This window comes from Bombina bombina, chromosome 1, assembly GCF_027579735.1.
Source record: "Bombina bombina isolate aBomBom1 chromosome 1, aBomBom1.pri, whole genome shotgun sequence".
Taxonomy (NCBI): domain Eukaryota; kingdom Metazoa; phylum Chordata; class Amphibia; order Anura; family Bombinatoridae; genus Bombina; species Bombina bombina.
Window position 1 is genome coordinate 776603287 of NC_069499.1, and position 19701 is coordinate 776622987.

The window sequence follows — 19701 nt, forward strand, 5'->3', positions numbered from 1 at the left end:
AGCTAACTGCTAAATTGCTCTACTAATATTAACCTTTTAAAGCCTTTATGCCGTTCTATTCCGTCATAATTACACTGGGCTTTAAAGCCGTTATGACGGAATAGAACGTCATAGCCAACGGCTGTCCTGAAGCCTTCTGTGCTTCTAGGATTTGATCGCGGTCTGGAGGGTGTTCCTAGGATTGTAGGGACGCCCCCCAGATGCGATCCAATAATTGAAATCTCGCGATCATATGCACGATCGCGTAGTTTCAATTTGTGTTCCGATGTAGGCACTTTAACCCTGTCACGAAAGGGTTAAAGGGACATAAACCCCAAATTATTTCTTTCATGATTCAGATAGAGCATCTCATTTTAAACAACTTTTCAATTTACTAATATTATCCCTGTGTGTTTGTTCTCTTGCTATCCTTTGTTGTTAAGCAGAGAGATAAGCTCAGGAGTGTGCATGTGTATTCAGCATTATATGCAGCAGCTTTGCAAGAAGGGTATACATTTGAAAGAGCACTAAATGGCAGCACTTTTTCTTGCCATGTAGTGTTCCAGATGTGTTCTTGTTACCAACCTAGGTATCTCTTCATCAAAGAATACTATGAGAATAAAGCTAATGCGATAACAGAAGTAAATTAGAATCTTTTTAAAAATTGTATGACGCTGTCTGAATCACAAAATATATTTTTTTTGTTTTCTTGTCCCTTTAAAGAGGAAAGTTCTACGTTTTCTTTATTCCATTTAAAGAGGAATATTTTAAATATTGTGAAGAGCTATCTGAAGGCTACTAAACTTACTTTGTATATTGTGCAAGGTATTCCATCTGAAGAAACATTGCTATTCCATGTTTGTTATTTGTTTATAAAGGCTTAGCTTTTCCACACAACTGTCAGGAATGCCCTCAAACTCTGCACAGGCCCTGCTTTTCTGGACACGTAATTGGTCATTAGAGGGAAGCAATTCTGTGCTGAATAATAAAAAGTGTCAGTGGGGTATATAGTTTTTGTGCTTTTCTGCTGCCCTAAGTACTGGGAAGTCTCCTGCCCCCGGAACCCTAACAATATAAAAGGGACATGAAACCCAAAATGTTTCTATCATGATTCAGATAGAGACTAAAACTTAAAACAACTTTCCAATTAACTTCTATTATCAAATTTGCTTGATTCAGTTGGTATCCTTTGTTGAACAAGCAGCAACGCACTACTCGGAGCTAGCTGAACACACCAATCGCATGAACCTACCTAGGTATCCTTTTCAACAAACAATACCAAGTACACAAAACAAATTAGATAATAAAAGTCAATTAAAAAGTTGTTTAAAATCACACATCTATCTAAATCATGTAAGAAAGAATTTGGGTTTCTTGTCCACTGTTAAATAAGGTACTTTATTAAAAAAAACAAAAAACACAAACATACGATAAGTGGAACATGCATATAGAAAGGGCAAAGAGAAGCTTATCTTACATGTTTCGTCATGCTCACCTTTATCAGGTGTATCCAACATAAGACTAATAGTAGCATCTCCAGAAATCACATCTAGAGGGCCCTTCCAGGAGACCCACTGGTGATTTATGGGCTGGGCCACAATGGAAGGACAGGACGAGGTGTCCCTTGAGCGAGGTTGGGCTTGCCATTGGCAGGGCCTGGCATTCTGCATGCGGGGCAGGGTGGAGCTGGGCCAAAGTGTTGGTGGAAAATTGAGGGATAACCACAATTGGGGAAAACATGAGTGACCAGATATTATGCTGGGGAGGCTAGTCCCCCCCCCCCCACTCCTGGCAATGCTGCTTAAAGGGACATGAAACCCCAAAGTTTTATTTCATGATTAATTTAGAACAAACAATTTTAAACAACGTTCTAGTTTACTTCTATTATCAAATGTCCTTCATTCTCTTGGTATCATTTGTTGAAGGAGCAGTAATGCACTACTGGTTTCTAACTGAACACATGGGTGAGCCAATGACAGTAGATATATATATAAGCAGCCACCAATCAGCAGCTGGAACCTAGGTTCTTTGCTGCTCCTGAGCTTTCCTAGATAAACCTTTCAGCAAAGGATAAAAAGAGAAGGAAGCAAATTAAATAATATAAGTAAAGGGTAAAGTATTTTAAAAAGGCATGCTATGTCTAAATCATTAGTGCCTAATTATGACTTTTATGTCCATTTAAGACCAACTAAAATGCAGACATCTAATGTTTTTATGGCAATACATCTCTCAATTTTCAATTTACAGAGTGGTTTTCTCTGCAGATGGCTTATTCCTGCCCTCTCTGTTTAGAAGTATGGAACTTTGTTGACCTGTTTGTACATGTGTATCTGTAGATTGTTACAAAAACTGTATTCATTTAAGTGTATATATGTATATATAAGACTAAACAAAATCTCACAGCACATTATTTAAAAAAATGCTGTTAAATTAATTAAAGAAAACAATAGTTTTTGTGTGTGTGTGTTATTTTCTTTCTCTTAAACAACAGCACAAGTTTTAAACCTCCCCTAGCAAATTATTGTTAATTTATTTTCTTTATTCTACTGGAATAATTGCTTTTCTTTCTTCTTCTTTTTTTTTTTTTATTCTGTAGTTTATTCTGGTCATTAACTTTTCTGTAAAATGAACTTTGAAAGGTGTTTTTAATGTTTAGACTGCAGTGCACATTGGCTGTTAAAATGCACCTACTTAAGGCAGAACTAATGTTTAACACTCACAGCTATTTGAAGTAGTTCACTGCCCTGTTTAATGCGCTAGCCAAGGGCATTGCTTACATTATTACATTGTTTTTTTTCTTTCTTTCTAGCAGTATATTAGTATCTGTGAATTTTCCCAGCATCTTTGATTATTTTATTTTTATTTAATATTATTTGACTGCTTTTGCAGCAGTTCAGTCAATTTAAAATGACCATGATCTATCTGTTCCATCATCCAATCTATAGTTTGCACATAGCAGGATTAATTGATCTGTCTTCCTATTTGCCCATCAGATGTGTTTAAAGGGGCAATAATAAAGTATTAAAGGGACAGTCAAGACCAAAATATACATTCATGATTGAGATAGGGCATATAATTGTAAACAACTTTCCAATTTACTTTTATCCCACATTTTGCTTTATGCTCTTGGTATTCTTAGGTATAGATACAAGGTAATTATTGCCTAGCACATAGGAGTAATCACACTCGTTTAAAAAAAAAAACTATCAAGTGATGTACCTACAAAACTCTCATATAGACCTTAAAGGGACAGTCAAGTAAAAAAAAAACTTTCATGATTTAAATAGGGCATGTCATTTTAAACAACTTTCCAATTTACTTGTATTACCAATTTTGCTTTGTTCTCTTGGTATTCTTAGTTGAAAGCTAAATCTAGGAGGTATATATGCTAATTTCTTAGACCTTGAAGGCCACCTCTAATCTGAAAGCATTTTGACAGTTTTTCACCACTAGAGGGCATTAGTTCATGTGTTTCATATAGATAACATTGAGCTCAGGTACGTAAAGCTCCTAGGAGCAAGCACTGATTGGCTAAAAATGAAAGTCTGTCAAAAGAACTGAAATAAGGGGGCAGTTTGCAGAGCCATAGATACAAGGTAATCACAGAGGTAAAAAGTATATTATTATAACTGTGTTGGTTATGCAAAATTGGGGAATGGGTAATAAAGGGATTATCTACCTTTTTAAACAACAAAAATTCTTGTGTTTACTGTCCCTTTAATGATGATTTTCTGTTAAAAATAATTTAATGTTTTTTCTAAAGGATTGTGATTGGTCCCTATGTGTTTAACACCTGTCAGTGCACTAATTGCCCTGAGGGGAATGTGACTTGTGATTGACAGCTATGGATACATGCCACACCTTCTAACATTTCCCAGATGCCTTCTAGGACTGGGAGCTCTAGGCATTGTGAGGGTGTGGGTGGAGCCACGGGTGTTATGTAAGAGAAGCCATGACCTGCGAGGTAGATCCATCGGCGGGGTTGGTGGACCGTTGCAAGGTGTTGGGGCAAACCATGCATAGAGATTTGGCAGGCCCTAGTTTCACTTTGTAAACCAAGACATTTAGCCTGAAGCTGTGGTAAGGACGAGAGGGAGGGAACTGTAACAACCTCTCAATATGCAAAACAGTTAAGACCTCTGATATGGTGCAGATGATTGGCTCAGCAGCTGTGTTTATCTCCATGCCTAAATGTAGCCATCATTCAGCAAGTGCTATCCAGGTCTGAACCAAAAATGGGCAGGCTCCAAAGCTTACATTCCTGCTTTTTCATATAAAGATACCAAGAGAACGAACACAAATTTATAATAGGAGTAAATTAGAAAGTTGCTTAAAATTCCATGCTCTATCTGAATAAATAAATATAACATTTGAATTTCATATCCCTTTAATATTTAGTGAATCTATTTTCTAATACAATAGGAAGTTGGAGAAATCCTTTTCATTGGAAGATTTTTCTTATTCTTAGTAAATGAATGTGCTTAATTTACTTTTCTTAACATGTTACCTTGTCTATTTGTTAACCAATTTTTTTTTTGTTAGGATTAGTAATTTACTTAAAGGGACTTTAGGATCAAATTTTTATTTATGCTTCAGAATAATTCACAATATTAGAAAGATTTGAATGCAAAAATTATTATATAAAAATGGTCATAATGTAAATTGTTTTGCAAGCTTGGAACACCCCCTTCCCTTGAAAGGCCTCTGAAATGTTTATTATCTTACTGCTTTTGGTGTGTCCAAATAGGGATAAATATATACAAGTTATTGCACTTATCTACCAATCAGTAATCTGCATGTAGGAGGAACAGAGTGAATGAAATTTTGAGTTAAATGCCCCTTTAAACAGGCCATCATAATACAGTTTAGTAATAAATACATTAGTTTCCAAAATGCATAATTATTCCTACAGATGTTAATAAATCATTTGAATCTTTATGTGTATAAGAAAGAAACATATATGCAAAATACTGCAAGACGCCTTGTGTCTAATAGGATTTACCCATGAAATAAGTAATACCCTAATTGTAAATATGATAGTCTTTAAGTGCCTGACACTTAATTGAGTACATTTGCTGTAACAATATGCTTGGCAGCAATTGCAGGATTAAAATGATGCCCAAAACATTGTTTGCAAGTATTACTCCTCGCCTCGGCCCGTCTTTTGTTTTGTTCCTTTAATCCCATATGGGCTGTTTTCCAAGACAATATGAGGCCCGTAATCTGCTGGTTGTTAGTGGAGTTTAGTTTCTACTCAGTGAAGCTGAGAAAATATGTCCAACATCTTCATATTAACAGAAGTACAAAGAATGAAATGGGGGAGGGAGGTTTTTTTTTATGCTGATTGACAAAAATAGTATTTTACTGTGAGCTGGAGTCATGTGGACTTTGATACCGGCCTGTGAATGTTTTAATAAACATGTGGTTTCCGGCTATGTTTCAAAGCCTGATTAAAAATTTTAAAAGGTGAAATACCAGACAAAAATCGAGACAGCCATAGCATATTTAAACTAGCATCAATTATATGGCATTCATTTTAGTGTTTCCACCCACAGTGCACTTAATACAATTGTACTTTTATTGCAGTTGTCAAATTGTGTTTAACCCTTTCAAGTAAATATTTCTGCATTGTGTGTGTCTTTGTTAAAAAAGCGTAATTTGATAACTTGATAAAGCTGAACCAGATGCCCAGAATTTATGAATAATGGTTCTGTAGATACAAACATTTTGAAGAAAAAAATATGGTTAGACCTTTTATCTTCATTAAGGGCCAGATTACGAGTGGCGTGTTAACAGTTATGCTCGAGCGATAATGGGTTTATTGTAGGTGTTTGCACGCCTAGGGATTTCACTCGTATTACAAGTTGAAAGTAAACACGATCACTTAAGTGCACTTCAAGATAACGTGCGTGCCCTCAGAGCTTTGGTTAACTGTTTTGCAAAACAAAAAAGTCACACAAAAAAACACATACAAAATACATTACAAAGTTCAGTTACAATCAGAATAACACCATCTAATAAAAATTATTTTAAAAAATATTGCACAAAAAAGTTTTAAAGGCTCAAAGATATGCGGTCTCAGGTGAAACAAAAAGCAGGCAAAGGGCTTTAACATAGATATACATGCCTACATATCTAAAGATGTATATGTATTTACAGACATAAATATATACACATATAAACACATAAATACATATGTACACATATATACACATAAATATATAAGTGCATTGGAGCCCTTTGCAGTTAAGTAGATGAAAACATGAAAAAACATATTTATGTAATATTAATATTTAATAAAGTGTTATACAGTGTATTTACAGTACAGGTGGCCCTCGGTTTACAACGGTTCAATTTACACCATTTCAGAATAACAACCTTTTTTTCCAGTCATGTGACTGCTATTGAAAAGCATTGAGAAGCAGTGCATTGATTAATATAGCCAGTACGTGGAGCTGTCAGCTTGTTTTGCAGCAAAGCCAAGCAAGCTGAGGAACAAGATCTTCCTGTCTTTAAATCAGTCCAGATTGGAATGCATAGAAAGAACTGTTTGCAGAAAAATGCAAGTGACGTCTATGTTCTGTGATTATTTTATTAGGTTTATAATGCTGTTTCGCAAATGTTTTTGTTCATTTAACTTAGTTTAATTATATATTCTGTGTTGTGTGATTATTTTATTAGGTTTATAATGTTGTTTAACATTTAAAGTCTTCATTTCAAACCTTTAAAAATAATGTATTAGGTGTTACTTATAACAATTTTGAGAGGGGCCTGGAACCTAACTCTCTCACTTCCCATTGACTTACATTATAAACTGGGTTTCAATTTACATCGGTTTCGATTTACAACCATTCCTTCTGGAACCTAACCCCGGCTTAAACTGAGGGCTACCTGTAAATATTTCACATTCCAATGTTCTGCAAATAACTTAATGTGTACTGAGTATTTGTAAATACATATTCCTATATTAGCTGTATATAACTATAGCTATATATAATCATGTATAGCTATATATTGTATATTATATATACCAAAATACCATTATATATATATATATAATGTAGAAATATGTATTTATGAATAAATAGAACATATTTTGCTATGTGAGGAACATTGGAATGTGAAATATTCATACTTTCATGTTGGGTTAGCGCACATGAGAATATGCGAATGGATGTGCGAGTGGGGTGTTTCTCCAACATTGGTGTGTCCGGTCCACGGCGTCATCCTTACTTGTGGGATATTCTCTTCCCCAACAGGAAATGGCAAAGAGTCCCAGCAAAGCTGGCCATATAGTCCCTCCTAGGCTCCGCCCACCCCAGTCATTCTCTTTGCCGTTGCACAGGCAACATCTCCACGGAGATGGTTAAGAGTTTTTTGGTGTTTTAATGTAGTTTTTATTCTTCTATCAAGTGTTTGTTATTTTAAAATAGTGCTGGTATGTACTATTTACTCAGAAACAGAAAAGGATGAAGATTTCTGTTTGTAGAGGAAGATGATTTTAGCAGACAGTAACTAAAATCGATTGCTGTTTCCACACAGGACTGTTGAGATGAAGTAACTTCAGTTGGGGGAAACAGTTAGCAGACTTTTTCTGCTTAAAGGTATGACTAGCCATATTTCTAACAAGACTGAGTAATGCTGGAAGGCTGTCATTTCCCCTCATGGGGACCGGTAAGCCATTTTCTTAGTTAAACATATAAGAATAAAGGGCTTAAAAAAGGGCTAAAAAACTGGTAGACATTTTTATGGGCTAATTCGATTGCTTTATTGGGGCATATTATTCAGATTCTAGCTAACAATTGGCATTATAATCTTGGGGAACGTTTAAAAAACGGCAGGCACTGTGTTGGACACCTTTTTTAGTCAGGATTACAACTGTGCATGCTCAAACAGTGGAATGGGGATTATACAGACTTGTCTCCGATGATTCAAGTAGATCAAAAGACCAGAGATTCACTCCGTTGGTGGCTGACCCTGGACAATCTGTCCCAGGGAATGAGCTTCCGCAGACCAGAGTGGGTCATTGTCACGACCGACGCCAGTCTAGTGGGCTGGGGCGCGGTCTGGGAATCCCTGAAAGCTCAGGGTCTATGGTCTCGGGAAGAGTCTCTTCTCCCGATAAACATTCTGGAACTGAGAGCGATATTCAATGCTCTCAGAGCTTGGCCTCAACTAGCAAAGGCCAAATTCATAAGGTTCCAATCAGACAACCTAGCTTATGTATTCCCACCGTTTCCTCTCATTCCCAGGCTGGTAGCCAGGATCAATCAGGAGAGGGCCTCGGTGATCTTGATAGCTCCTGCGTGGCCACGCAGGACTTGGTATGCAGACCTGGTGAATATGTCATCGGCTCCACCATGGAAGCTACCTTTGAGACAGGACCTTCTTGTTCAGGGTCCATTCGAACATCCGAATCTGGTTTCCCTCCAACTGACGGCTTGGAGATTGAACGCTTGATTTTATCAAAGCGTGGGTTTTCAGATTCTGTAATAGATACTCTGATTCAGGCTAGAAAGCCTGTAACTAGAAAAATTTACCATAAAATATGGAAAAAATATATCTGTTGGTGTGAATCCAAAGGATTTCCATGGAACAAGATAAAAATTCCTAAGATTCTATCCTTTCTACAAGAAGGTTTGGAGAAAGGATTATCTGCAAGTTCTCTAAAGGGACAGATCTCTGCTTTATCTGTTTTACTGCACAAAAGACTGGCAGCTGTGCCAGATGTTCAAGCATTTGTTCAGGCTCTGGTTAGGATCAAGCCTGTTTACTGACCTCTGACTCCTCCCTGGAGTCTAAATCTAGTTCTTTCAGTTCTTCAAGGGGTTCCGTTTGAACCTTTACATTCCATAGATATTAAGTTACTATCTTGGAAAGTTTTGTTTTTGGTTGCTATTTCTTCTGCTAGAAGAGTTTCAGAGTTATCTGCTCTGCAGTGTTCTCCGCCCTATCTGGTGTTCCATGCAGATAAGGTGGTTTTGCGTACTAAGCCTGGTTTTCTTCCTAAAGTTGTTTCTAACAAAAATATTAACCAGGAGATAGTTGTACCTTCTTTGTGTCCGAATCCAGTTTCAAAGAAGGAACGTTTGTTACACAATTTGGACGTAGTCCGTGCTCTAAAATTCTATTTAGAGGCTACTAAAGATTTCAGACAAACATCTTCCTTGTTTGTTGTTTATTCTGGTAAAAGGAGAGGTCAAAAAGCGACTTCTACCTCTCTTTCCTTTTGGCTTAAGAGCATCATCCGATTGGCTTATGAGACTGCCGGACGGCAGCCTCCTGAAAGAATCACAGCTCACTCCACTAGGGCTGTGGCTTCCACATGGGCCTTCAAGAACGAGGCTTCTGTTGACCAGATATGTAAGGCAGCGACTTGGTCTTCACTGCACACTTTTGCCAAATTTTACAAATTTGATACTTTTGCTTCTTCGGAGGCTATCTTTGGGAGAAAGGTTTTGCAAGCCGTGGTGCCTTCCATTTAGGTGACCTGATTTGCTCCCTCCCTTCTTCCGTGTCCTAAAGCTTTGGTATTGGTTCCCACAAGTAAGGATGACGCCGTGGACCGGACACACCAATGTTGGAGAAAACAGAATTTATGCTTACCTGATAAATTACTTTCTCCAACGGTGTGTCCGGTCCACGGCCCGCCCTGGTTTTTTAATCAGGTCTGATTAATTATTTTCTCTAACTACAGTCACCACGGTACCATATGGTTTCTCCTATATATATTTCCTCCTGTCCGTCGGTCGAATGACTGGGGTGGGCGGAGCCTAGGAGGGACTATATGGCCAGCTTTGTACATATGTTTTTATGTGTTTATATGTGTATATATGTCTGTGTTTATTTTATTAACACCTGAGACATCATATCTTTGAGCCCTTTTATGAGCAATTTTTTTTTTAGATAATTTTATTAGATTGTGTTATTATCAGTGTAACTGTACTTTTAAATGTATTTTTGATGTGTTTTGTGACACTTTTTTGTTTTGTGAAACAGTTAACAGAGCTCTGAGGACGTGCTATCCTGACACCCGTTAACTTCAATAGCGCTTGAGCGATTGTGTTTACTTTCAACTTGTAATCCAAGCGCTACATCTGGCGCACCCAAACAGCTGCTATAAACAGTGTTTCAGAGTTTCATAACCCTGTTATTATGCAAAATGTGAAACCTACACTGATATTAAAGTGACATAAAACTGCATAAGAATGCTCTAATTTGTCGTTTGCAACCAGGTGTTTAAAGGGACATAAAACCAAACATTTTTCTTTCATGATTCAGATAGAACATACCATTTTAAACAACTTTCTATTTTTTTTCTATTGTCAAATGTTCTTCCTTTTCTTGCTGAGAACAAAGCAAATTTGATAATAGAAGTAAATTGGAAACATTTTAAAATTGTATTCTCTATCTGAATCATGAAAGAACATTTTCATGTCCCTTTAAGCAATAAAAAATACCTTGTAGAACACATCTGGGACCTAGCTGAATACAGCTGATGAACCAACGACAAGAGACATTTAGTATGTGTGTACCCGCTAATCCCCAGCTTGCTCTCAGTTGTAGATGGCTGAGCCTACCTAGGTATGCTTTTCTACAAAGGATACCAAGAGCTAAAGTACTTGTAATAGTAGAAAAAAACTAAAAACTTTCTTAAAATAATATGCTCTATCTGAACCATGAAAGTTAAATGTTGTCTTTTATGTCCTTTTATCTTTTGAATCAATGTATATATGGAAATGAAATGTTAACTATGCAGACTAGTTCCATGTCTGTCATATTCATTATCTGCAGTCTCACGACCTTACACAAACACAGCAATCTGAATGCGGTCAGAGAACTCTTGTGCATTTTAGTATGTTATCTTTTTATTTCTAACAATTAACAGTAACTGTTTAGACCCATAACTCTTTCATTGACAAAAAATCCTGTAAGTAATTTAAAAGGATATCAAAGTCATTTTCTTACATTTAATATGTTAGTTCTATAATTCTGTATGAAACAATGCAATAATAATAGTATGTATGCTTCTACCTTACTGATTAACACTTAGTTAAAGAGTTAATTTCAACCCTTATTGGGCATCTCCCATACTATAAGCTGTTTTTTATTCTATAAAGAGTTGTCAGGCAGTACAGCCAATCAGAAACAGTTTTGCCTACCCCATTAAGTGCTAGATTACAACTGCCGCGCTAAAGTTAGCCTAAGCGATATTGAAATATCGTGCCCGTGTTAACTTACGCGCATATTACAAGTTGAAAGTAAACACGGACACACAACTACCTTTGGGTTAGTGCTGTAGGTTGTTAATATTATTTTACATTCCAATGTTCTTCACTTTGAAGAAAATGTAACATATACAGACAGTCCTAAAGTTAGCACAAAGCAGGCACTGCTAGGAGGTATAAAAATAAAACAAATGATTTATTGAAAAATTTAAAACATGACCCCCAGACAGGAGTGGAGAGACATACAGGACAAGTCTTACGCGTTCCGCGCCCCCTAGTGGTGCTTAATCATAGACTGATTAGGTACAGCCTTGGAGACCCATTTATACATAGACTACAAACAGATTAACCCTTGCTGAACCAAAACAAATTAAGTAAACACACATAAAGTGAAGATTAAAAAGGCAAACATATTGCAAAAATAATAACAAATGTGTGGTGTCCTAATCTAATATCCACAATATATAATATACTCTTAATCTTAAGGAGAAAATAAATAAGCAGAATGACAGACCCCTCTGTTGAATACACGTGTTATAATTTCATTTAAATAACTATTTGTATTGGATTGTTTGTATTGTGATATAATGACTGAGTCTAGGTTGAATCACATAGGGAACATATATGAATTATAAACTTTTTCTATATGGGCCACAAAGGGAAATCACTCATCAATGAAATAATCAATGTCGCATTCTCTATTCATCCCTAATGGCATTCTGGTTTTTAGTTTTAGAATCCAAAATGTTTTGTTTAATATTTTGGCTCTATTACCTCCTCTCACAGGAACCTTAGCAAGATCTATGACCTGAACTAATAGATTGGCCTTCTCTGTAAAATGCATACCATTGAAGTGGCTGGCTATTGCTGAATCCTTAGCATCATTTTTGGTGTCTCTTATGTGTTCACCTACTCTTTTTCTGAGCTCTCTAGAAGTTTGACCTATATATTGACTTTTACACAAGTCACAGGTTAACAAATAAACTACCAATTGGGTACTGCAGCTTGCATAGAAGCCAATATCTAATACTTGGTGGGTGACAATGGATGTAAAAGAGTGACCTGGAAGAATAGAGGCACGTGTGACAATGTCTGCTGCCACATTTGAAGTTACCTACGTGTATTAGCCACCTGGACTCTTTTATGATTTTATTGTTTCTTTTAACCATACTAGGTGACAAAGTTTGTGCCAAAGTCTTGGGTTTCTTTGACACAAAACGGCAATTTTTTACAAATGGTTTTAAAATGTTATCACCTGATAAAAGATGTATATGTTGTTTTAATATATTTGCAATTTTTTCATATTGGGAAGAGTATGCCGTAGAGAAGACCACACATTCTGTGAAGTTATTTTTCTGTACTTTTTTATTATTTCCCTGATTGGCATGTGTATAAGATGTTTTTACTTCTATATGGCATTTAAAAAAAAAAAAATTGTTTGTATCCCCTTTCTATTAGTCTATTTTCCAATTGTATAGACTGTTGATCATAAACCTCATCTGACTTGGTATTTCTCCTAAGTCTGATGAATTGCCCCCTATGTATTGCTTGTACAAGGTGCTTGGGATGTTGCGAAGTGGAATGCAAAATAGTGTTCCCAGCCGTAGGTTTTCTATATGTTTTAGTGCATATATAATTCTCTTGAATTAGCAGAGTTAAATCCAAAAAAATTAACCTCGATCTGACTATATTCTCCTGTAAATTTTAAACCTAAAGGGTTGTCATTTAGATAATGCATAAAATTTTGAAACGAACAATCATTGACCGATTTATTAACTATAAAGAGAAGGTCATCTATATAGCGGACAAACAAAATGATGTCCTCACACCAGGGATTTGTGCGCTCCCACCAAGCTATGAACAAGTTGGCAAACAATGGGGCAAATTTTTCCCCCATCGCCGTGCCGCAAATTTGTTGGTAAAATTCTTGGTCAAACAGAAAGAAGTTATGTGAGAAAAGATATCTCAAAATATCCCCTATGCAATGCTTATGGTTGTTATCTAGACTCAAATCTCTCTCTAAAAAATGTTCAATGATCTCCACCCCTAAAAATTGAGGAATGCAAGTATACAGAGAGGAAATGTCAACCACAATCCATGAAAATTCATTATGCCATTCAATGTGTTCTAGAGTCTTCGCTCTTGTGCTAACTTTTTACTTTTAACTTGTAATACGTGCACAAAGCCGGCTGCAATCATTTTTTAATTTGAGTGCAGTTATTGTGCGAGTGGAAAAAAATAGCGCACCACTTGTAATCTGGCCCTTAGTGCTGGAAAGCCATTTAAATGTAACTACAGCACTTTCTAATTTTGTTTTTCTAAAACAGTTTAAGTTCAGAAGTTAAGAAGCAGAGATAACACTGTAGAAGAGTTTATTGCAAATTTGCTAATAAATATTTGAATTTGTTAACATTTTGTTTGTCTTATTTTATACCATTATTCTCACTGATATTTTGTTTTAACATAAAACACATTACTCATTTACGGCCAGATTACAAGTGGAGCGCAAAAGTGTGCGTGAGCGATAAGGGGTTTATCGCGGGTGTTTGCAATCGTTGGCCTTACGGATGGTATTACAAGTTGAAAGTAAATGCGATTGCTTGAGTGCAATTGTGACTTACGCTAGAACTATTACCGCCTCCTCAGAGTTCTGTTAACTGTTTTCGCAAAACAAACAAGTGTCATAAAACACATAAAAAATGCATTACAAAGTACAGTTACACTCATAATAACACTAATAAAAATTATTTAAAAAAATATATTGGACACAAAAGTTATAAAGAAGATATGAGTGCTCTTAAATTAATGTATATCCTAACATCTCACCAAGCAGAATTTGTGTTAAAGGGACAGTCTAGTCCAAAATAAACTTTCATGATTCAGAGAATGACATTTTAAACAATTTTCCAATTTACCTGTATCACCAATTTTGCTTTGTTCTCTTGGTATTCTTAGTTGAAAGCTAAACCTAGGAGGTTCATATGCTAATTTCTAAGCCTTTGAAGGACGCCTTGTCTCTCAGGGCATTTTGACAGTTTTTCACCACTAGAGGGTGTTAGTTCATTTGTGTCATACAGATAACACTGTGCTCATGCACGTGGAGTTCCAGTGAGCCAGCTCTGATTGGCTAAAATAGATGTCTGTCAAAAGAACTGAAATAAGGGGGCAGTTTGCAGAGGCTTAGATAAAAGGTAATCATAGAGGTAAAAAGTGTATTATTATAACTGTGTTGGTTATGCAAAACTAGGTAATGGGTAATAAAGGGATTATCTATCTTTTTAAACAATACAAATGCTGGTGTAGACTGTCCCTTAAACTATGAAAAATAAAGGATTATTTAATTTGCAGCTGTGGCTGCTGGAAAGAGCTGGATATAATAACTCAGTAAAGCAGGTACATGGTTTACAATTACAAAACAACTGTATGGCAGATTTTAATGTAATGCTATTTTGTTTGTTTAACTGTGTGATAGTGCATATTGTGACCATGTCTGTTTTGTTCTCATATATGTTTAATGAATATGTATTAGCTGCTAATGCTGTGTACAGTAAAAAGGGAAAGTGATCACATTTGGAGAACTTTTGGAGAAAAAAGGGAAAGTGATCAAATTTGGAGAAAAACTACTAAGTGCAGATTTTATTTTAACAGAGATGGATATTGTCATCGTGATTTTGGGATGTTGTTAACAATTTGTAAACTTCTAAAAAATTACATAGTTGCTGATCTGATGAAATAATTGATCACTACAATTTACACAAAATGTGACTTCTTGAAAAACACAATACATTTAACTTCATTACATATGTAGTGTTTCTGTTTATCTTTGATACAGTAGGCAGATGGTTCATTTGCTGCTGCATGTGTGTTCCAAGAATTTAATAGTGTAAAATGGTTGGTTTAAAGGGACAGTCAACCCAAAAATTACTGTAACTTATTTAGATTAGTTAATTAACTTTTACTTCTTTACAGCAAACTGTAGCCCAATTTTCATCTAAATAAACTTTGGCAGAAAATACACTTACTAGATCTCATCTGGCCGTTTTGAAATAGCCGCCTGACCCCTCCTTCTCTGACGTCTCCCAAAAGCTCCCACTAGTACAGGATCCTTTCCTTTCGTCCCTGTGCGCTCCTGTGTCTCCCTTCATTCAGTTCAGTGAGACACTCATATAGCACCCCCCCTCACTTCACTATCTCCCTCATTCATCCCCACGGCCGCAATTTCAGCTCTCTGCTGTTCGTACCCGGCACTCACTGCCTCTCATCCATGGTGTGCGCTGTGTGTTACAGAGAATGAGAGGCAGTAAGTGCCGGGCAGGCGGCAATGTGATGTGGGTCTGTGCCCCTATCACCCCCTCAGGTTTATGCATTTACCCTCCACGGTACAGCTATATAGAGCAAGATACCAGCACTATTAGGAAAGCAGGCACCGGCACTTCTGTCAAGGAAACATTTACCGAAAAAGAGCAGTCTATAATTTTCTGTAAATATGCCAAGAGTCTTTAACTCACACTTCTGTAGGCTATTTTGAGATGGTACAGGGTATATGGAACTGTCCATTAGTGCCTCAATTCGTAGTCTCGGACATTGTAAAATCGCATTCTGAACCAGCACATCAAGCTGGCCATGCAGCCCATCAGACAAGCTCCTGTGCTCCATTGCCGCTGTAGCCCAATCTAGTGTCAGACGAGCAGTCTGACACAACGGAGGATTCTGACCTGCCTATTGGTGGATATGTCTCGGGCTACTTTACCTGAACCTACCGCCTCCTGGAGGGGGGGGGGAGCGGCGGGATAGGCCCTTCTGTGCGAATCACACTCTTGGAGCACAGGAGCTTGTCACGCAACCCATCAGGTTCAGGCTCAGGTAAAGTAGCCAGAGACATAAGTAGCCAGAGACATATCCACCAATAGGCAGGTCAGAATCCTCCGTTGTGTCAGACTGCTCGACTGACACTAGATTGGGCTACAGCGGCAATGGAGCACAGGAGCTTGTCTGATGGGCTGCGTGGCCAGTTTGATGTTCTGGTTCAGAATGCGATTTTACAAGGTCCGAGACTACGAATTGAGGCACTAATAGACAGTTCCATATACCCTGTCCCATCTCAAAATAGCCTACAGAAGTGTGAGTTAAAGACTCTTGGCATATATACAGAAGTGAATAGACTGCTCTTTTTCGGTAAAAGTTTCCTTGACAGAAGTGCCAGTGCCTGCTTTCATAATAATGCTGGTATCTTGCTCTATATAGCTGTACCGAGGAGGGTAAATGCATACACCCGAGGGGGTGATAGGGGCACAGACCCACATCACATCGCCGCCTGCCCGGCACTCACTGCCTCTCATTCTCTGTAACACACAGTGCACAGCATGGATGAAAGGCAGTGAGTGCCGGGTACGAACAGCTAGAGAGCTGAAATTGCGGCCGTGGGGATGAATGAGGGAGATAGTGAAGTGAGGAGGGTGCCATATGAGTGTCTCACTGAACTGAATGAAGGGAGGCACAGGAGCGCGCAAGGACGAAAGGAAAGGATCCTGTACAAGTGGGAGCTTTTGGGAGACGTCAGAGAACTGTAAAGAGTGGGTTGACTGTCTCTTTAAATTATAGTTACCTGTGTGTTGAAGGCCAGAGTTCTTCAAACCATGAGTCAGGACCCATTACTGGGTCGCAACACCATTTTTAATGGGTTGTGACTTGTGTTTTGTAGGAGAGTGTGTGTGGCATGTGTGTTATATGAGAGTGTGTGTGGTGTGGGATATGTAATATGAAAGTGTGTGTGTTATATGAGTGTGTGTATGTGTAATATGAAAGTGTGTGTGTTATATGAGTGTGTGTATGTGTATATTTGTTAAAGGCAGTTTAAGTAGTTAAACAACCACTCAATGCAGTTTAATTGCATAATAACCATATATCATAAAAAGACAATGCAATAGCACCTACTCTGAATATCACAAAAGCAGAAGTTTTTTTTCTTTCAATTTTTTTTCCTATTTTGTATCATGTGACAGACATCAGCCAATCACAGACTAGTATATGTATACCCTGTAATTTTGTGCACACGCTCAGTAGGATCTTGTTCCCCAGAAAGTGTGAATATAAAAAGACTGTGCAAAATTTGATAATGGAAATAAATTGGAACATGTCTTAAAACTGCATGATCTTTCTGAATCATAAAAGTTTATTTTGACTTGAGTGTCCATTTAAAACACTCCTGTATGGCTTTAGGTTATTCATCATAAAAAATAAAATAAAAAATAAAAACAGTGAATATAGCGGATATTAGATTGTCAGTTCATGGCAACCTATAAGATTATTACATTTGAATGCTGCTTCTAGATACTACACTACAGAATATGTTTTCCTTCTGCAACATCCAGCTGTGCGACTCCTTTAGTTCTTGCGAACAGTTGCATCTTGTTCCTTTCTTTGCCTAAATAAAAATTCAGCTTTCCATTGCTGTCTTCTATATAACATACAGTAGCTATCTGCCTAATCCCTAAACATAAAACAATACGGGTTATGTGTTTGCAAAAGCTATAGCATTGCAATAATATTGCATTGGTGACATTTTTGGTGTCACATGTTTGCAAAAACATTTGTGTCTCCAATTGCAGGCAAAATTCATTATGATCTTTTTTTATCATTTATTTTACTATGATAAAAAAAAAGATTGCGTTCTATTTTTTTGTTTTGTTAAAATGTCATAGAAATGTTATTACAAATACACTGAATGTGTAGAGATTTAGAGAACCAAACTCAATCACACAAACCAAGAGTCACATTGAACAGCTGAACTCTCTCTTAAATATTTGCTGATTTAAACAATGATTTCTTTTGTGCTTACTCAGAATGTGTGAAGAACACTGTGACACAGCCTGGCTTGCGGTGAATCCTATTGTAGAACAAAAATATTCAGATACCAAGTAGAACTGCAAGGTGTTTGTTGTCAAAGTTCTAATAATTCTCCTGAGTTTTTGATGAATTGTCGTTATAAACATAAAGACTGGAATTTGAAAGGACGTTATTAGTTTAATTGTTACAGCTTAATTTAATTGAACGCAATATTTTTCTGTGTTGCATTTAAAAGATAATGCTTAAATATATTATGGAATTTTCTTTTTCTTTTGTTTTTAATGAAATGGGTTTTTTTTTGCTTAGTAAACTCACTCTTTTTATGCCTGTTCAATAGATGTGGAACTTGTCTCCTATTAGACAGACTGAGCTTGTATATTTTCAGCATCAATTGAAGCAACCACAAGCATCTAAGCATTGAGGCAATGGAAATTACAAAGTATTCTTTACTGAGAACAATTAAAAGCATAAATAGACTCAACAGATTAGACAAGGTTGCAATTTATGTGTTTCATGCCTCACGTAACACTTTGTCATCTGTGTACAAATATTCAGATCTTGCTAAATTGAATATATATATATATTTAGACAGCTTTTCATGAAAAATATTTTTAACATGTTTAACTGCCACTTTTTAAATATTTCTGTCTATCTATCTATCTATCTATCTATCTATCTATCTATCTATCTATCTATATATCTATGATCTATCGAGCTATCTATCTAATCAGGGTGGATTTGATTTAAATCACTAGTCAATAAGAACGATTTAAATCAAGTTAAATCATGGTTTTCATTTTTAGAATAACACCTTTTTCAGATTATTTTTCCAATTATATCAGATCATTACTGATTTGGTTATAGATCATTAGATATGCATAGCTAGGTCATTGAAATGATTGAAATTATTGGGAGGTGAGCAATCCAGTTTTATAGGTTAAACATTCATATTTGATCAACTTTTCAGCTGTGCTTTGTTGGAAAGAGAAAATAATGATTACCTTAATAATAGCAATTTAAAACAATAACATTATAAATTAATTTTTACTGCTTGCCCCTCCCTCCTCACATTTGGGTCCTTGTGCAGATCTTTTCCACTCTAAACAATCTTCTTTTCATTGAGCTTCTTGAAACATAGTGAGGGGTAAAATCTGTGTATATAGATCTGCAGGGGAGCAATGGCATTAAAGGCACAGTAAAGTCAAAATAAAATTTTCATGATTCAGAAAGAACATGCAATTTTGAACAATTTTCCAATGTACTTCTCTTATCTAATTTGCTTTGTTCTCTTGGTATCCATTGTTGTAAAACATACATGGGTAGGCTCAGAAGCAATGCACTACTGTGAGCTAGCTGCTTGCCACTGTTCAACCCGAGTTAAGCTAGGCCCCAGTAGAGCATTGCTCTCCTTCAACAAATGATACCAAGAGAATGAAGCAAATGGGATAATAGAAGTAAATCTGAAAATGGTATGCTCTTTCATGATCATGTCCCTTTGAGGTCTATTTCTCAGCTCTATATGTTTATTTTATAATGTGTTTGCAGTGAAGAATGGGCATGTTATTTCTGCAGACACAAATTCACAGTCTTGAGAACTATAAAACTAAGAATATGTGATAATATCTTCAAGAATATAATAAGAAAATAA

General features: G+C 36.5%; 1 protein-coding gene across 2 annotated transcripts in view; it reads left to right on the forward strand.

Annotated features, from left to right (window-relative positions):
* Window positions 1–19701, forward strand: part of DACH2 (dachshund family transcription factor 2) — an 862115-nt gene that overhangs the window by 738988 nt on the left and 103426 nt on the right. The window lies entirely within an intron of this gene.